The following is a 19,288-nucleotide window of genomic DNA, read 5'->3' as shown; positions in this document are numbered from 1 at the left end:
CCAGCCTGTTCTCACGGTGATTCCCATGAATCTCAAGCTTAACAACCCTTATCTAAGCTCAAAATATAAATAAATCATAATTTGGTACATAAGAGTCGACTCTTTTAAAAAGAAGTAAGCTCTTACTCCGTAGAAGTTGACTCTTTCTATATAAGGGTCTATTCTTTAGAACCATGAGTCAACTCTTCAAAAAAAAAGTTGATTCTCAGAAAGAAAGAGTATACTCTTCTTAATCAAGAGTCAACCCATTGAAGGCGGGACTCGACTCTCCAAAACTAAGAGTCGACTCTTTAGTTCACAAAAACACAAGCCAAAATAATAGAAATGAGGAGTCCACCTCAGATCTGCAGGAGTCGACCCTCAAGTCAAGCTGAAATAAAAAAAAAAGTACACAGAAGTCAACCCCCAAAACACTCAAATTTCATTTTCCACCTCCAAAACAACGAAACATGGGAAACTACACACCCAAAACATCCAAAAAAAATTCACCAACACACTCAGTAGGAAATCATATCAACAGGAAACATTCCAACATGGATCTTCTATAAGAAACATAATTCATACTGCTCTGACACATGTGATCATACTTTGCAAGGGCATACGGAAACTGAATTTTTTCAAGACAAATGATTACATCCAGATATCAAGCATATACACCTGTTATTTCAAAACAGAAGGCATGGTTTCAAAGCATACTACGTTCTCATCAAGTAGGACAAATCATAACTCACATAGCATGCAAAAATCCCAATGTCCAAGCATGGGAAAACATGATCAATCATGTTATTCTTTCATAAATTGACTCACTCCAAACCTAAGTTTCTAATATCATGCATGAAAATACACCCACATGCCCTATACAACCTAGGGAGTCATGAAGTGAGCGATCATACCTTGATATTGCCTAAGACAACAAAAACTTCATGCCAAACAAAGGTCTATGAAGTGCCTCAAGCTCAAAAATTCATTGGGATTTGCCTCTCCTGCTAAAGAACTTCAACGCATCAGAAAATACTTCACCACGCCGAAAGAACTCGTTCAACGATGAGAGACTCTCAACCTCCACCCTCACGGCTAGTGGCCTTCTCCCTCAAAGTCAAAAGTGACCAAACGAGGGAAAGGAGATGAGAGTGTGGGGATGAAGGGGAATGTGCATGGTGAGGGAAGAGGCGTGCAGGTTATATGTCCCCCCAGGAACAGGTACTGTAGCTACATTGTATGTTCTTAGGTCTTCATTGAGCGTCGCGTGGCGCTCAATGGGGTGTACGGGAGAGTGAGGTGTACAGGAAAATACATCTACGGCTCTCTTATACATACAACCGCGCTCAACGAAGACTTTGAAACAGCTCCAGTGAGTGTTTTGGAGGTGCACATGCAACACCCTCTCAGGGGAGAGAGAGCAAAAGAATGAGAAGGAGAGAGAGAAAAGTGATAAGGGTTGCGCATACCGACATGCGTAAGGAGAGAGAGGAAATAATAAAAAGAAAATAATAAACAAAGGTCATCTGCCACATGACAGCACGATGGCACCATGGTGAGGCCATATGGTGGCTGCAGCCTATGTGAATTTCTCATATTACCCCAGAAACAAAAAGTCAATACCATGTGATGCCAAACCTACCCTAGATACTGTTGACTAAAAATTAAATGCTTAACGTGTCCTTCTAATGCCAACAATACCCTTAATTGCACCAACAATTACGAAGATGCCATTCTCAATGAAACCCTTAGCTTCTTTTTTTTTTTTTGATAAATCTCCTTTAAATCCCATGAGCAAATCGTCCTCTTTTTTTCTCAAAATGATGATTATGCCCCTAAATCTAGATGTATCCGATGCAACCCAAATTTGATTTTGTAAATGTTTAGATTTCAACGGACACTAAACCCAATGCAAGGGTGCGTATAAATCAATTAATATCTAAATAAAGATTCCAAAAATCTTGCTCAAGGACGAGTCGAGTCGAGTCACTGGCCAAGCACGTTCCCTCTCTCCATTTACTAGCTGACAATTTACCTTTCTTATTATTTTAAATTATAATTAATAGCCATGGAATCTATCGATCTTCCTTTTAAGTTTTTATGGAGCATTCTCTCTCTCTCTCTGCATTTACTTTGTGATCTTTCACTCCCTCCTACTGATGCTACCTATCCTTTGTCACAATCTGGGTAAGCGGCTATGATGTGAGCCCATTTTATCTGTCTAATGTTCTTTTCTCTTGTGCTTTCTTTATTTGTTTTGGCTTTTGTTCTTGTTCAATTCATGGGTTCAACATTTTGTTGATCTTCATGAGTGGTAATGTTGAATTACTTTCGGCTCTCTCTCTGGCTGACAATTTACCTTATTTAAATTGTAATTGACCTTAAGTATCTCTCAATCACCTTTTTAAGTTTTTATTGAGCATTGAACACACACACTCTACACGATTTTGGCGATTTACCTGGTCCTTATAAAAAGCGGCATTGACTCAAGTGAGGATCGTGATTCAGCTGTGATTTGTGGGATTTTGGGCTGAGTTCTTGAAGACGACCACTCACATAACAAACCACAAGCAAAACTGGGATTCATCTCACCGTTCGAGAAGCTGTGAGAGATCAAACCTACTGTAAGTCATTTCAAAGTTCTTTGTTTTGTGCTTATTCCAGAAAACTTGAGAAGCAAGTTGGAGAAGAAGGTACATCGATGTATATTCCTCGGTTACGATAATGAGCGAAAGGGATGGAGATGCTGCGATCCATTTACCAATAAAATTTACACATCACAAGATGTGGTGTTTGATGATGGATCATCATGGTGGTCATAAGAGAAAGTTGCACTTTCAGATTCAAAGAACATTTAAGAAGACCTTCAACAAAGATTAGAGACTGCAGAGCTCAAAGAGAAGGAAGATGACCAAGATCGAGATGAAAGAGAGATCAGTCAAGAGTCTCAACAGCAGAGCTTACCTTCGCAATCGAGAAGGTCTAGTCCTTGGTGTTCATCAGAGAGTAACATCTGAAAAAATCCAGGCCAAGTCAGTTAGAGATTGACGAAGAATTGCAGCAGTTTCATAGATCGACAAGAGTGAAGAAATCAAATCCAAAGTAGATCGAAGGCCTTAAGGCAGCTTATACAGTTCTGTGAAAGAGGCTTTAGAGTTTGAGAAAGGTATTTTATACAAGCAAAAGTGTGAGATAAAAACACACATACATGAGATATAGAAAGATGCTGCAAAGAACTACCATCACAAAGGACTTCACATGATCAAGAGGTCAAAGAGAGGGAGAAATGTTGAGGCAATACCGAGATCAATAGTCGTTTTTGTTTCATGGTGAAAAGTCGGTTGTTAGCATGCTGTGTAATTTTTTTTTTGTTTTGTGTGTCATGAAGTGATTGGGTGAATTATGTCATATAGGTTGTGATATGATGCCACATCAAACTGTTGTCTTTATTAGGGTGTGTCGTATGGTGATTGGGTATGCCACTCATTAGGAAGGGCCCCCTACTGTTGTAATCAGTTCAGCTCGTACGAATGACACCACCATCGCCAGCCCCCTATCTCCGGCCACCACAGTCGCCGGCCCACCACTCTCTCTCTGCTGCCTTCCTCCTTTGCGTCGCAACACTACCTACATCGTCCGTCCATGGCAGCTACCACCACCGGCTGTGCCTCTGCCTCTGTGGGTGTTTATTTTGTTGTAATAAGTCGTATACACCCCAACTGATGCAACATCGAGAGCTTCTGTTGCTCCAGTTTTCTTTTTTAATGCACTTTTTTTCCCAATTCAGTATACTTAAATCTCCCTCTCATTTATTCTTTTGAGTAATGTATATCTGTTTCAATAAAAATAAGATTAATGCATTTAATTGTCTGATTTCCATCTTGGGATTACATCTTTGTGTCTAGCACCAAGCATTTTTCTTGTTTCTTAATTTTGTTGGTAGTTCTCATTGATTCTTATGGGCATACTAAAACAGGCTCTTTGATTTTGTACCAAAAAGGTCCTTTATTTACTAGTTATTTGTTATTCTTTTCATAATATTGATAAAATATTTCACAGATAAAGCTGTCTATGAAACATATTTTTGGATGGTTCTACAGAGCAAGCCCCTCAGAGTATATTGTCTCCTTCAAAATCCAAATATCACAAAGCTGTTTATGGAACGAGTTGTTTGTGTTAGAAGTAACAGTGATGACAGCGTGGTGAAGCAGTGATGATGGTTGTAATTGTAGCGGTGTAAGTGATTTTCTTGGCACTTTCCCATCAAGGATCATTGACATTATTCTGAATGGTGGCTTGCTTTGGCAAGCAATGGGGGTAGCAACAGAAGTGGTGGCTTGGATAGGCAAGTACTGGGGAGAATTTAACGGAGGAGGGGATGGATTGTTGCTTAATGATTCGTGTATAAATATATATTTTTTTGTTGACGAGCTGTTACTCAAAAAATTTAAAAATTGAATGTCTGAAATTCCCTTTGTATTCAAATTTAGGAATGACTTGAAACTTCATATCAACACTTTCAAGCTTTCCACATGGTAAGTTTCGAACCAAAATATTTGACCTATAAAGGTAGAATGTGCAGCATGGGCAATATCATTGTAGTCCCGTTGGTAGTTTAGATTGGCTATGTGTAATGTCAATGAAATGAATATATTGTACGGTTAGAAACTAGATGCGATAGGTTTGTAAACGGCCTAGGTTCATGGTCTGGTATGATACCGATTACGGTTAAAGAACCCAGTCTTACAAGCCATTGTTGACGATGTGGAATGCACACCAACACGACAAAAGCTTTGGACTCTCTCTCTCTCTCTCTCTCTCTCTCTCTATATATATATATATATATATATATATATATATATATATATATATATAAAGAGAGAGAGAGAGAGATTGGTAGCTGCTTACAAGTTAGGTGCTAAATGATCTGTGTTAAATGGGTTCTCCTGCCCTTCTTGTGTGTTTTTTTCAGTTCCAACCCCATAAATGTGTTGGGCATGGTCGATTTACGAGGAATCCACACCTGGATCATTTATTTTCGATAAAAAAATAATATTTTGAGCCTCAAAGTTTTACAAAGATTTTGGACCGTTGATTTTTTGAACCCTATAAAAACCCATGGGAAGCTTCAAGAGCTGATCCCTATAAAATCAAGTACATAGATCATAATTTATAAATAAAAAAAACTGAAAAACCCATTTTGCACGCTCATTTAGCACCTAACATGTGCAACTACCAATCTCTCTCTCTCTCTCTCTCTCTCTCTCTCTCTCTCTCTCTCTCTATATATATATATATATATATATATATATATCATGCCTAAGGTGTCATTGAAAATATGATATAAAAATAGGTGTCACGGTGCCACTTAATGGCTATATCAGGTTATCAACACCCCCATTTTGTTCACGAACCTAGGCACAGGTCCAAGCTCCAGACGGGGGCAGAAAAATTCTAGCCATTTTTAACAATGAACATGGTTTCTTTTTAGCCTGAATAAAGAGCCCATTCCGAATTCCTTTTAATTTCCTTATTCTTGTGATCATCCATAACCAAGGCAAGCACGGGACAAGAACCACTGCGTAAACAGAGGTTTTCTACCATTAGATATGCACTTTACATGTACACACAAACACACAAGGACCACAGACACATAAGTATATGGCTCATTTGAAAAAGACCTTTTGATGCAAAAATCTAATTATCTAGACATGAAAAAACCAATTCAATTAGGTCATGATTTCTGGTCAACAGTAGAAACGTATTTAAAAGTGGAACGTCACTTAACTCGACCCATGTTAAAAAATTATAGCATCATCCAGTGTTAGTTCAATCAATGAGAAATTCATTAGATTGAATGCAGATTGGCATTTATAGAGTAAATATTACTATCTATAGCTAGGGACAGAATCAAATACATAAGTATTCATGTTTGTTTTGGAGGCTTTAAAGGCCTGATTTTACAAAACAAGATTTCACACCAAAATACGGCCTCACTTCTGAACCATACAGGGACTTTGTCGCACATCATCATCAGCATAGGGAAATATGTCATCTTTTTTCTGCAAGTGGGAGCAAAGGCATCATCCATGATCTCATCAACTGGAGAGCTCTTCATGTCCAAGCAAAGGCCATTACCTTCCTGCCAAAAGCACCACCAAAAATATGTTCTCTGCAAAGGGAATCCATCATGGATATTGCAAAGTGAAAGCAAATCTGTGACCATCAATGAGGTTGCTTGTTCAGCTTGTTCATTAGCAAATCTTGCACCTTGTTTATTAGCATATGGTTGGGGAAAACAGTCGCTTAATTTGCCAGGTCAGGTAAACATTTCACCTTCATCATTAGGACTATCAGCCACCTCAATCTCAGCTGCCATTGCCTTTGTTTCTTCTTCAGTATATGCCACACCGACAAGGTCGTGATATGAAATCAGAGACATTGAATCAATGAGAACAACTACCAACAAAATTAAGAAAAAAAGAAAAATGTTTGGTCCTAGACACAAAGATGTAATCCCAAGATAGAAATCAGACAATTAAATGCATCAATCATATTTTTATTGAAACAGATATACATTGATCAAAAGAATAAATGAGAGGGAGATGTAAGTATACTGAATTGGGAAAAAAGATGCATTAAAAAAAAAAAACTGGAGCAATAGTAGCTATTCCGTTATGTTCGTTCTGTAATAACTGTTCCAAGTCCAATGTTTGTTTGAACCGTACTCAAATGCTATGTTTCAAATGTCCGTTGTTTGATGACAATGTGCAGACAACTTGGACAGTCATGGATAATGGGTCAAATTACTTCGTTTTGAATCGTATGACATGATCCGTCCACCATTTTATATGTTTTAACAAGTTTATTAAGGGTTTTTGCCCAGATATGGATCCAATTACGAAATTATATCTAAAATCATGATTTTTTGCCCTAAATATGGATTTGAAATTAGATTTTTGCCCCGAATATAGATCTCGAATAAGATTTTTGCCAAGAATATAGATTTTTGCTCCAAATAAGGATCTCAAATTGAATTTTTGCCCCGAATATGGATCTCAAATTGAATTTTTGGCCCAAATATGGATTTTTGCCTCGAATATGGATCTCAAATTGGATATTTGCCCTGAATATGTATTTTTGCCTCGAATATGGATCTCAAATTGGATTTTTGCCCCGAATATGAAAATCTCAAATTGGATTTTTTCCCCGAATATGGATCTCTGATTGGATTTTGCCCTGAATATGGATTTTTGACCCGAATATGGATATGGTTTTTGACCCGAATTTGGCAAAAAAAAAATAGATGTTTGATCATACTGTAGTGTGTGATTAAGAAAGGTTTCAAGGTCTCGAAAAATTAATTCCCACAATGTAGTAAAATTTTGTGACAATAAAAAAATATCAATTTTACATAAAAAACATGACAGAAATTGTCATGACAAAGAAGTGGATGTAGCAATATTTAGCTATGGCAAGAACATGATTTTTCATGACATAGCAGCGGATGATGCAGTATTTACCTTTCAAAAATATTATCAAGAATCCACAGAAAAGCAAACATTTGACCCACTTAATAAGATAAAGTTGTGGACTAGAGAGAATGACATATCAAACAGGACCCACCTAGAGAACATTTAAGATAAACAGTACACAATAAAACAAGAAAAAACATATGAAACTAGATGCATCAGAGAGAACGACCTTAAAACTTCATTCTTACATTTGCTAGAAGTCCTATCAGCATGGAAAATTAGTGCATCTTCATGAACAATTTAAAATAATGAATAACATTGCCATGTACCAACTGACATTACAACATTAACTCCAATAATCTTTTTATCCTAGCTGATTTTTAGGGGCAAGTTGAATGTTCATTATGTGGATACACAGTAAGTTCATCAAGGTAACACCCATTTGCAAACAAACATCGGATTTGCAGAACCATAGTGCAAAAAATGTCACAAAATCTGAGGTACAGAAAAATATACATGGAGAACCACAAAATCTGTGAGGCCAAACAGACATGGTACAAAAAATTGTAATAAAGTAAAAACAAATGTTTTTTTTAATGTCACTTCTTATTCTTTACCACCATTGTTTTGTCTCAAAGTTGATAAAGACAAAATGAAACAGTTGCTTATGCTGAAATTGGTAAACAAAAACTAATGTGTTGCATGCCTTGCATCTGTAAAAAAATTCTTAATTCAGCCATAACTGCCACAAAATGGTCTTTGAGCTACTTTTAACTTCTTGTTGCTAAGGGAATTCCTTTGGATATTTTCACCTTAGCACTAGATGATATAGTGAACAATGGATATATACAATAAAGGTAATACTGAATTTAGTTGTGAAGCCCATGCTTCTTCACCAAGCATAGTCCAAAGTAGCAAGACTAATAAGGGGGCAGGGTGCCTATTGATCCTGATATATGAAAGTGGAAACTTTGCCATAACCACTACCAACTGTAGGCTCCAAGCTTATCACTACACTTTCCTGAGCTTTTGACTGTTCATCATGTAGAAAAGTACATGTATCTCCATAAGGATAACCCTCATATGTGTAGAACTTCTTGCAGTGTCTCCCTTTATAAGATCTCTGTTCTCCTCCTAAACCTGATGAACTCAAAGACGGTATCTGGTTTTCCTCTATTTGCTCTGAAGTCAGAGAGCGATCCTCATCTTGGGCTGAGGCAATTTCTTGCCAATTGGGAGGTAGTTTCCTCAGCTCCTCTATTCCATGAGCAAAATTGCAGTGTTATATAAGGACAAGTACCTTGCCTAAATTTGCAGCAAAGTTTTGTCTTAAAAAACATCCTCCCAATTGTCTTTGACCGACTAACAGATGAGGATTCCCTGCCAAATCCACTTCCTTGTGGATCTCCCTGAGCATTCCTTGATCTTTTTTTAGAAGGTTCACTTCCTGATCGAGATTGTGACTGCCCCTCATCAAAGCTGGAACCTGATAGATAGTCTGAATCTCCATTCAAAGCACTATAATCCTCCTCTGTTGCCCAAATTGCTTGATCATTCAACCCAGGGATCCAACTGTCAACACTATTTGTAGCAATCTCTCTAATCACCAGCCCAGTGTCATCAGACAAATTGATGACCCCATCATAATCCATAATCAAAGAAAGATCAGTTCAACACTTAAAACTGTATAAATTGAATACTTCAGCTTCATGTACAAATCAAACTAGTCCTATTGCTTCCCTCCATCTTCACTAGTTTGGATTGACCATCAAAGAAATATCAACTTTTCTGCGCAATTCATTATAAAAGTCACTATAACAACACAACAAAACGAATCCAATTAAGCAACACGTAAAAAAGGGAAAAGAGAAAATCTCAAATGCAAAAAGAACCCTGGGAAACTATTATAAGTGAAACAAGTCCCTTCTCTTAACTTTGACAAAATGTTGTGATTGTGATTTACAATCACAGGATCTTAAGAAAATCCAAGAGAGAGGGCATTGCAAACATCTCAAGAGTGTTCGTTAGGCCTGGGAAATATATGAACTTCATTTGCGCATTCGAGCACGCATGTGTGTGTGGATATATATATATGAGAGAGAGAGAGAGAGATCAAAATGAAGCCCATCATAACAACACACCTCAAGAAGACTCTGAAAAGATATATATGGCAATGATACATGAATAAGTATCACAACCCTAAATCAAGTCCGATCAATAGCTACCACCCCACAAATAAGTAGCCCCAAAAAATAAAGGACTTCTCTCAGAAATTCAATCCAAGAATCCTTAAAGGCCAAAGATTTCAAATAGAGAAAAACAACCTCTCACCCTCATCTTCCAGAGAGAGAGAAGCTCTCTTTTCCTGAATAAACTCATAGAAGTTCACGAAATCCAAACCCAAATCTTAGAAAATCACATTTTTGACAGAAACCCACATAACCAAATCAACAAATAAATAAATAAATAAATGCGAGAGAGAGAGTACCCATCAAAGAGAACGAAGAGAACCCACCAAAGATTCGAGTAGAAGCCTTCGATTTGTGGGGAAAAATGAGAGAAACTCGAATAAGATTGTGGGAAAGAGATGAGATCGATGTCTATGTTTCACCCTCTCCTCTTTTGAGGCCTAAGTTGTTCCTTTTCTTCTCCCCTTGGTTTCTTTTGTTTCTGTTGGTGAGAGGAGAGAGTGAGAGAGTTGGGGTGAGAGAGGAGAGAGTGTCGAGGTGAGAGAAGAGAGTGAGAGAGTTGAGGTGAGAGAGACACAGGATGGGAGGGCACCCCGTCGAGGGTTTTTTTTTAGGCTAATCGTTCCCCCTGTGCCTGTTCATTTTGTAACAGGGGGTGGGGTGGAACGTTAATTACATTAAAAGTGGGACGCGGCGGAAGGTGTTCCGCCCGTCCGCCGCGCCCCACGTTTGTTGAAAAACATGTGAAAATGGCATTAGCATTCCTCGCTACACGCGGAACGCACAATCAAACATTCCCTAAAACACCAAAAAAACTGTTATATTCTATTTTTTATAGTCGTGGTGGTCATTGCGTTGAGGCAAGGTCCAACCAACAGAGGAGAAGCGACATCCACAAGGTTTCACAGAGCCAGTAGTGGTAGCGGTGGAGAAGCAACTCCGGTGGTGGTGATGGTTGACTTAGGCAGAGGTCCAGCAGAGAAAGGAGCAGCAACACCAAAAGGCGAGTTTGAGCTGATGATGGCAGCGGTGATGGGGCATTGCCAATGGTGATAATCGTTCCGCTCAATGAAGGTTTGACAGATAGAGGAACAACAACACCCACAGAGGCAGAGGCACAGCCGGTGGAAGTAGCAGCCATGGAGGGATGATGCAGGTGGTGTTTCAATGCAAAGGAGCAAGGCAGCAAAGAGAGAGTGGTGGGACGGAGATGGAGGGGCAGGAGATTGAAAGGCCGGCGATGGTGGTGGACGGAGATGGGGACTGACGATGGTGGTGGCCGGAGATGGTGGTGGGAGGGAAGGAGAGAGAGAAGAAAAGAGAGAGGAGAGCGTGAAAACGGGGAGAAAGGGTAAAGAGGGTACACAAGGGGAGGGGGATTAAGTAGGGTTATTGCTAGCCACTGGATCTAAATAAGATCCAACGGCCAGCATGAGTGACATTCTGTGCTAAATGAATTTGGTGCTAAATGAAATCTTAGTAAGACAAGTCGAGAAGAAACAGTGTGAACCATTAAACACAATACTCAAATCTTCACCAAAATAAGTGTTTCTCCTGTGTTGATTGGTCATATGTTAGAATCTTGGAACCAATGCCCAATTTTTTTTTTCTTTGAACGGTCTTAAGTTAGAATGCTACTTAACAAGCTCAATAAAGAACCTTTCTTGTCTTTTAAGAGCATCCTCCATTGAAGCTCAATGTGGTGATCCATATGGCTGACCTGATTACCTCGTACAACCCAAAACTTTGCCAACCAAGGTGGGTCCATAAAGATTAAAACATACCACATTATACCCAACTTGCGATAATGAGCTCAATATTTTATGCATCCATTGAGAGGAAAAGAAGAGCTTTATGTCTATCCAAACCATGTATCAAACTCTAGATTTCATCATCACTAACAAGTAAATGCTAGTGTGATGTGAATAACAGTTACAAACATCAATTACAGAACAACAATCTAGTTCAAGTTACAAGTGATATAAGCAAAACACGTCACTTAAATTACAAATCTTCAATAAAGTCCCTAATTTAAGTTCAATGTTAGAATCTATATTCTAAAATGTCAAATGGCCAAACCTACATTCTAAATTGAGAGAGAGAGAGAGAGAGAGAGAGGTCTGAGCATGATGGTTAGAGAGGTGGTCTGGCTGTGATGATTTGAGAGGTGGTATGAAAGCATGACAGATGACCTCTCTATGCCTTTATATAATCTTCATTTACCAGAAGTAAAATCATTAAAAATTAATTAATAAAAGTTGTACATTAACTAAATTTATAGTATACACATTAGAACAAAAAAAACACCTAGAATTTACAAAATTCATGAAAGCCTTGAATTCTTGAAATTTGTAAAATCCCTGCCAATAGACCAATAAGCCAGCCAAGCAATGAACAAGCAGGTGGATGGGCCATTTATCAAAAAATCATGTATTCCATAGGAAACAACCAAATCCCACGCATGTAAAGGTAATAATCAAGATGAAAACAATAACCAAAGAACATAGACAATTAACTGATTGTTCTGCAATGAATATCACAATATCTACATAAAAAGGAAAGCTCCTACAACAAAAAATAATAATAAGAATTTTAATTGGTGATGTTTTCAGTGGTAAGAGTAATGGTTGAAGCTATAGTAGTAACAACAACAACAATGATAATAAAAAATTAACAATAATAATGATGGATAATGACAACAAAATGACTGAAAAAACAAAACCTACTTCTGCAACAGTTTTTTTCCTTCGACGTTTTGATAATGTCAATGCCCTAGTTTCTGCCTGAGGTTCTCCTAACTCCCTATCCTTATCTGCACAGAAAGGAAAGCCTGAGCACAACATTAAACTCAGGTGTAACACAACCCAAAATGTGCATGCAATCTGTGAATGACAAAGAGACAACTAATCTTCGTCATTTGAAACCCTAAAATTAGATTCGTCTAAAAGGTAAAGGAAGTATCTAAAAATACAAATCCTCAAACCAGACAATGCAATTAGGAAAACAGAAAATGCAACTAAATTCCTTCAAAAAATTGAAAACAATCGGATAAAAAATAAGTAAGCAGAGCAAGAGCCCAACAAAAATGTCACCTTTAACTTTGTTCTCGAGCTGATCCGGATCGCAGATGCTGACTTTTCTTCCTGTTCTTGCTCTTACTCTTGAACAACCCAGAAACACTGAGGCACGACTTCGGCGTCTTGATGCCTGGAGCGTCCCCTCTGTTCTGCAAGTCTGCCATTGGAAAACTTGAACCGGCGACGCTCCCTCTCTGTCTCCAGCTATGAGGTGGGTCAGTGCTCCGACAGTGCATAGAAGGAGAGTCGAAGGACGCGCCGACGATGGTCCCGCCTCCTGCAACCATAGGGAGGAGAAAGAGAGGGGAGAGCCCGTAAGTTTTGGTTAAAAGACTTGAACCGAGAGAGAGAGAGGAGAAGAACATTAACTTCATTTATCCCTCACCCATTACTCTATATATATTTATTTATTAATAGTTGCTCACATATTAGGTGCTAAATGAGTTTTTTTATTTTACTTATATATTTTAACCGTACGGATAGTATCTATGTATTGGTTTTATAGGAATCAACTTTTGAATCATTCGATTCCGACACGTAGGTAAAATTTTTTAAGGTTTGAAAAATCAACAGTACAAAATCTTTATAAATTCTTAGGTTCCAAGGATCATTTTTTCATCAAAAACACATAATCCATGCATAGATTCCTAGTCAATCGATCATGCCCAACACATTTATTACGTCAAAAACTTAAAAAAAAACACTGAAAGATTAGAAAAACCCATTTAACATATATCATTTAGCACCTAACGTGTGAGCAGCTATCAGCTTCTTTGGATCATGTGTTTTCCATGAAAAAATAATGTTTGGAGTTTTAAAAATTTACAAAGATTTTGGATCATTGATTTTTTGAACCTTATAAAAACCCACCCATGCGCCTGGAATCGAACGCTTCAGGAGCTAATCCCTATAAAATCAAGTACATAAATGACATCTATACCGTTATAATTTATATAAAAAAAAGATATATATATATATATATATAGAGAGAGAGAGAGAGAGAAATTGATGTGTTAAATGATATGGGTTTTTCTACCTTTTTGATGTTTTCTCTGAATTGACCCCATAAATGTGTTGGGCAAGCTCGATTTTATGAGGAATCCACACCTGGATCATGTGTTTTCAATGAAAAAAAATGATATTTGAAACCTCAAAATTTTACAAAGATTTTGGATCGTAGATTTTTTGAACCTTATAGAAATCCACCCATGTGTTAGAATCCAACACTTCAAGAGCTGATCCCTATAAAATCCAGTACATAGATCACATCTGTATGGTTAGAATTTAAAAATAAAATGAAAAAACCTTAGAAACTCACTTAGAATGTATCATTTGGCACATGCTAAATGATATGTGCTAAATGAGTTTGTCAAGGTTTTTTCATTTTATTTTTTAAATTCTAAGTTGTGATCTATGTACTTAATTTTATAGGGATCAGGTAAAATTTTTAGGCTTCAAATACCTTTTTTGTGGATTTCTCGTAAATCGAGCATGCCCAACACATTTATGGGGTCAGAACTGCAAAAAGATATCAAAAGGGTGGAAAAACCCATTTAGCACATATCAACTCCGCACCTACCCATTTTTCTCTCTCTCTCTTTATATATTCTAATCACAACTACGCTCCAAATAAAATATAGTTACTTCACTTAAACCTGAATTTTTACTATGATAGGGACAACAAATATGAATCTGATTTTTGTTTCCAATGCACAGGAAATTCAGATTCAAATATTGCAATATTAAGTGGAGATTGGTTCCAGTGCTCAAACAAGTATCGAATCAAGAAATGTTGGTTTCCAGTTTTGATCAGCAGAAATAGAGAAATGTTTGTAAACAAAATTTACGATAGACGCATCAACAAGCTCGCAAGACAACATACATGTTCATAACAACATAACAATAACAGACGCAGAATTCAGGTTGTGCAGTCAAGTGAAATAGCGATCACAGAAACAATGTGCAGTTAAGCAATCAGTCTACAAATTTTTTAAATGATCGACTGATAAACAAACCTCTGTGATGCGCAGAACAAAGAAACAAGCAAGCAAGGTGACGCTTAAGTGGTTTCCAGATACGTCAGTTCAGATAATCGGACGCCCCAAAGATGCAAACCTGAACACAGTTTGAATCATGTTCTCAGGCTGATGCCTAGAAAATGCATTAACAGAACAGGACGCCAACTGATTCAAAAAAACAAAGACAACTCAGAATTCTAATATGCATTAAAAGGAAACTCAAACTAAACACAGGTTCAACAAATTTCTTAAATTGCTTTAAAAGTGATTAGCTATATCTTTTATGAATTTAATTATTATTTTAAGTGTCATTTTACTTTTAAGTTATTGTCTTTGAGTTGATTTGAAACCACATTATTTTAAAAATCAGATTTGGCATTGAAAACCATATGAAAATTTATTTCAAATGTTTTCAAAATTCTTTATTGTGAAAGAATATTTTTCTTATTGATTTTAAGTGTTTGAATTTAAATGCTCATTAGCATGAGTGTAAGTGGGCCGCCAGCCAGATGGCATATCGACCCCTCATAATCTTATCGAGATTAGAACCCCTTTTGAAAAGGGTAATTGGCCCATTTAACTTGTTATTGGGATTAATCGGCCTAGTTTACTTAGTTTTGGGAAATCAGGTGGCTCTTTGGCATAGTCATTGGAAAGGTGAAATCCCTTACCCATAAGTGGTTTATTAGAGTTTCTGAAAGGGATATAGGACCTTTGGCCCAATCAAATATCAAATGGATGGTAGAACACAACACTGTTAGTGTTATTGGCCCTTGATGAGAATGTGAATCAAATATTTTAGAAAGTGTTTTTCAAAGATTTAATAAAATAAGAGGTAGCTTTTGGAAAGAAAGTTTCATGAGTTTGCAAAGTAGTTTGCAAAGTGTTTTCAAATAAGTTTGATTATATATATATATATATATATATATATATATATATATATATATATATATCACCTTTTGGAAAGCTCGTTTTGCTATTCAAATGAAGTTTGCAAAAGTGATTTAAGATCTATTACATCTTTTCGAAAATGTCCTTTTCAAACGTTTCTTTTTAAAACTCTCAAAAACCCAGTTATTAAAGTTGTAATTAGTTGCTTACTGATCATGTAGCTCATTAAATGTTATTGTTTATTTTCAAAGTGAGAATTTTGATAAAAATAGATAAAATTTTAAGGGATGCTCAGAGGATATTGATAAGGAAGCCAAGCATCTGAACCTTGGTGACCACCTCATAAAGATAAGTTATTAGATGGAGTTGTTTGATTCTTACTTTTATAAAGCTTTGTTAGGTTTATTTTAAACCTGATGCAAATCCATTGCCGAATTTACGAAGAAGCTACCAAACTACGATTATCTCTACTAATTACCTAAGAAAAATATAAAATATATGAAAAATGTGAGAAATAAAAAGAAAAACAAGAAACTAAAGGAAAAGAGAATAGATTATTTATCTCATTCAATTCTTCATTTACAGAGATTCTTCGTCTATAAATAGATCAGATTTTACCTAATTCTAATTAAAGCAAATTATCTAATATAATAAACTTCTAAAAAGATAAGATTTGTCCTAAAAATATGGATCTGATATATATAGTGATCCAAACAAATGAACTAAAATATAAATCTAAAATGAAAATGGATTCAAATTGATTCTTATAGACTCGGGTCTTTAGCTTTGCTCCTGCATCATTCTCCTTAGGTTGAAAAAGACGCACCTCAAGTTTATATCCCACTTGCACTTTTTTTAATCCCATTCCACCTTGTGGGTTACGAGCCCACAATTAGAAATTGAATCCTTATACTGCACTACAAACTGAGTAGACTAAGCAGGATTTGCTTCAATATATACTTGAAAACCTGGAACATTCTTTTTAAACTAACCAAAGTCACATGAGATGCCTCCAATGTAAAACAGATCAAATGGATCTAAAGCAAATGACTGACATAAAATCTGGATCCACTCTTAAAGTACCTCATCCATAGTTATTTATGAGAACTCATATTGATCTTGTTTGAGTAAGTCCAAGGTCTTAAATGGGTTTGGGTTGTGGAATATGGATATATGACAGTCTTCGGTCTGGTTTTGATCCAGCCCGAGTGCGTATTGGGATTCTGTCTACGTCCAATATTGGATCCAACCCGATGGGTTTGGGACAAAGAATGGGTCGATATGGGTTGGATTGAGTGGGTTTTGGGAGGAACCAAATCCAAAACCAAAAAAAAAAAAAAAATAGAGTTTGGATCCCAGATATAAGTTTAATCAGGTTTAGGTTCTCAGGATCAGGTTCCTAGAACCCGTTCTCACTTGCTGAAGGCCAGTTTCAGGAAAGAACTGGCCTCTCCACCCAAACCTGAAAAATCGGGTGGGAAAACTCCACCCATGTCAGGTTGTGGCATCGAAACCCTTGACCCATGCTATGGGTGGGATGTTCCGGCATGGGTACCTCTTGTCGGCCTGGGTCAGGCGGCAGAGGGTCATCGGGTTTGGGTTTTCCGACGGTGGGAGCATGTCAGGTCAAGAACAACCTGTATCGGGGTAACCCTAATGGGAAGGAGATCTTGTTGACAGCACCGCCTCCCTTAGCCGCTAGGACCATGTTCAGATAGAGAGTCACCGGTGGAAACCCGTCAATTGATGACTTGGTGACCAATGGAACACTATTGTTCTAGGGTGTCAGTCGATGTGTCATTGAGGTAAGTAAGTACGTAGGTAAGGGTTTTCATCGCTTACCATCATTTCATTGGGAACTGATTGGACAGATTTGACCAAAATGACGTCTTTGTTGCCGGAGGGAGAACCCAAGATCCTTACCATAGCATGTGTTTGTAGGACTCCAAAATGGGTTTTGAACATCTCTGCCAACAATGTGATGTTTTGCTTCATCTCGCTGATTTACTATTTTACATCGCATACATTAGTCTCTACATGATCTATACGCACTTCAATGGCTTCTCTCCATTCACTTTACGAGTTGCATGCTATCATGAACACATGATCAAAGCCTGGCTCTAATACCAATTGATGCAAATTCATCTTCGGATTTATGAAGAAGCTGTCCAACTAGGATTATCTCTACTAATTACCTAAGAAAAGCACGAAATAGATGGAAAATGTGAGAAATAGAGAGGAAAATAAGAAACTAAAGGAAAAGAGAATAATTGATTTATTTCATTCAACTCTTCATCTACATCTACAGAGATCTCTCATCTATAAATAAATGAGATTTTACCTAATTTTAATTAAAATAATTTACTTAATATGATAAATTTCTAAAAAGATAAGATTTATCCTAAAAATCTGAATTTAATGTAGTGATCCAAACACAAGAACCAAAATAAAAATATAAAATGAAAATGGTTCTAAATTGATCCTTATGGACCCGGGTCAAAACCCAAAAACATATGAATTGCGCAAGAGTCACACACTCGTACTAGACCAATTATGGGCTGGTTTTGGGCGTAACATACTAAATGGTATGCTGACAACAGTGCAACAAACCATAATACTTGTAATTTAGTTATATTATCATTTATTACCCCTTATTATGGTAGTGCTCATATTATTATATTGGAGGTGAGACAATTCATCCCATCATCCATCTTAGAAAAGTTAATTTCTCTAATTTGGAGAAAATCACATTTCACAAGATAGTAATGTCAATTATATTTACTTCTATGTTTTCTTGAAGGACATGTGGGATCACGTGTACTAGGGAAATGCATCGTGAACAACATTACGTCATTTATGGGTATTACGAAGACACTCTGGGATCTTATTACACCATGGCTTGGTCATTGTAGTGAAAAATCTTGGAAGTTTTTATGTAATAAAGGTTCAATTTCTTGTTCGTTAAATCTGTAGGCAAGTTTATTTGTTATGCATATGAACTTAGTAGACACAATCAATTGCTATTTAGTCATAGTAATCAGAGAGTTTCTTGTCTTTAAATTGATTGACCTTGATGTTTGGAGTTCTACTCGGGCTGGTAAACAAACCGAGACTCGGCTCAGTTAGGCTCGTCGTGAACTCATTTGTGATCGGTTCATATAGTTGGTGAGCCAAGCCACGAGTAGCTCGTTTAGCTTAAATGAGTCGAGTCCAAACACAAGGTGTTCATCTCGGCTCAGCTCAGTAGTGTTTGTATAGATAAAATATATATTTTTGTGGATAAAATATATTTTGTGTGATATATAAAAGAAATAATGCATAATATATATATATATATAAGAAGGATGAATGAAAAATATATATTTAAAATATGAACTATTAACTGTAATTTATAAAAAATTATATATATTTTCAAGTATAATATATAAAAATATATATACTATGTATAAATAACATAAAATGTTTTTACACGAGCCAGTTTGTTGAGCCATGAGCTCAATCCACTAGTAAACCAGCTGAGCCCGAACATTCCCTGTTCTGTTCATTCAGCTCGTTTACCATCCCTAGGTCCTACCCACTTGTCTTCTTATTTGTGTTATTTGTTGATGATTATTCTAAAAGCACTTGGGTTTATCTTTTGAAAACAAAGTTGATGTGGT

At 36.8% G+C, this 19,288-nt stretch overlaps 1 long non-coding RNA gene across 1 annotated transcript; it reads right to left on the bottom strand.

The window, feature by feature from the left end:
• Nucleotides 1-5,827: 5,827 nt before the first annotated feature.
• On the bottom strand, nucleotides 5,828-12,457 carry LOC149835983 (uncharacterized). Its single transcript, XR_016432382.1, has 2 exons — nucleotides 12,370-12,457; nucleotides 5,828-6,372 (listed from the first exon to the last, which is right to left on the bottom strand). It is a non-coding gene; the product is annotated as an uncharacterized LOC149835983 (long non-coding RNA).
• Between the last annotated feature and the right edge of the window lie 6,831 nt (nucleotides 12,458-19,288).

This window comes from Nuphar pumila, chromosome 6 (genome assembly GCF_984573655.1).
Source record: "Nuphar pumila chromosome 6, dmNupPumi1.hap1.1, whole genome shotgun sequence".
NCBI lineage: Eukaryota > Viridiplantae > Streptophyta > Magnoliopsida > Nymphaeales > Nymphaeaceae > Nuphar > Nuphar pumila.
This window is presented reverse-complemented; position numbering and strand designations above follow the sequence as displayed.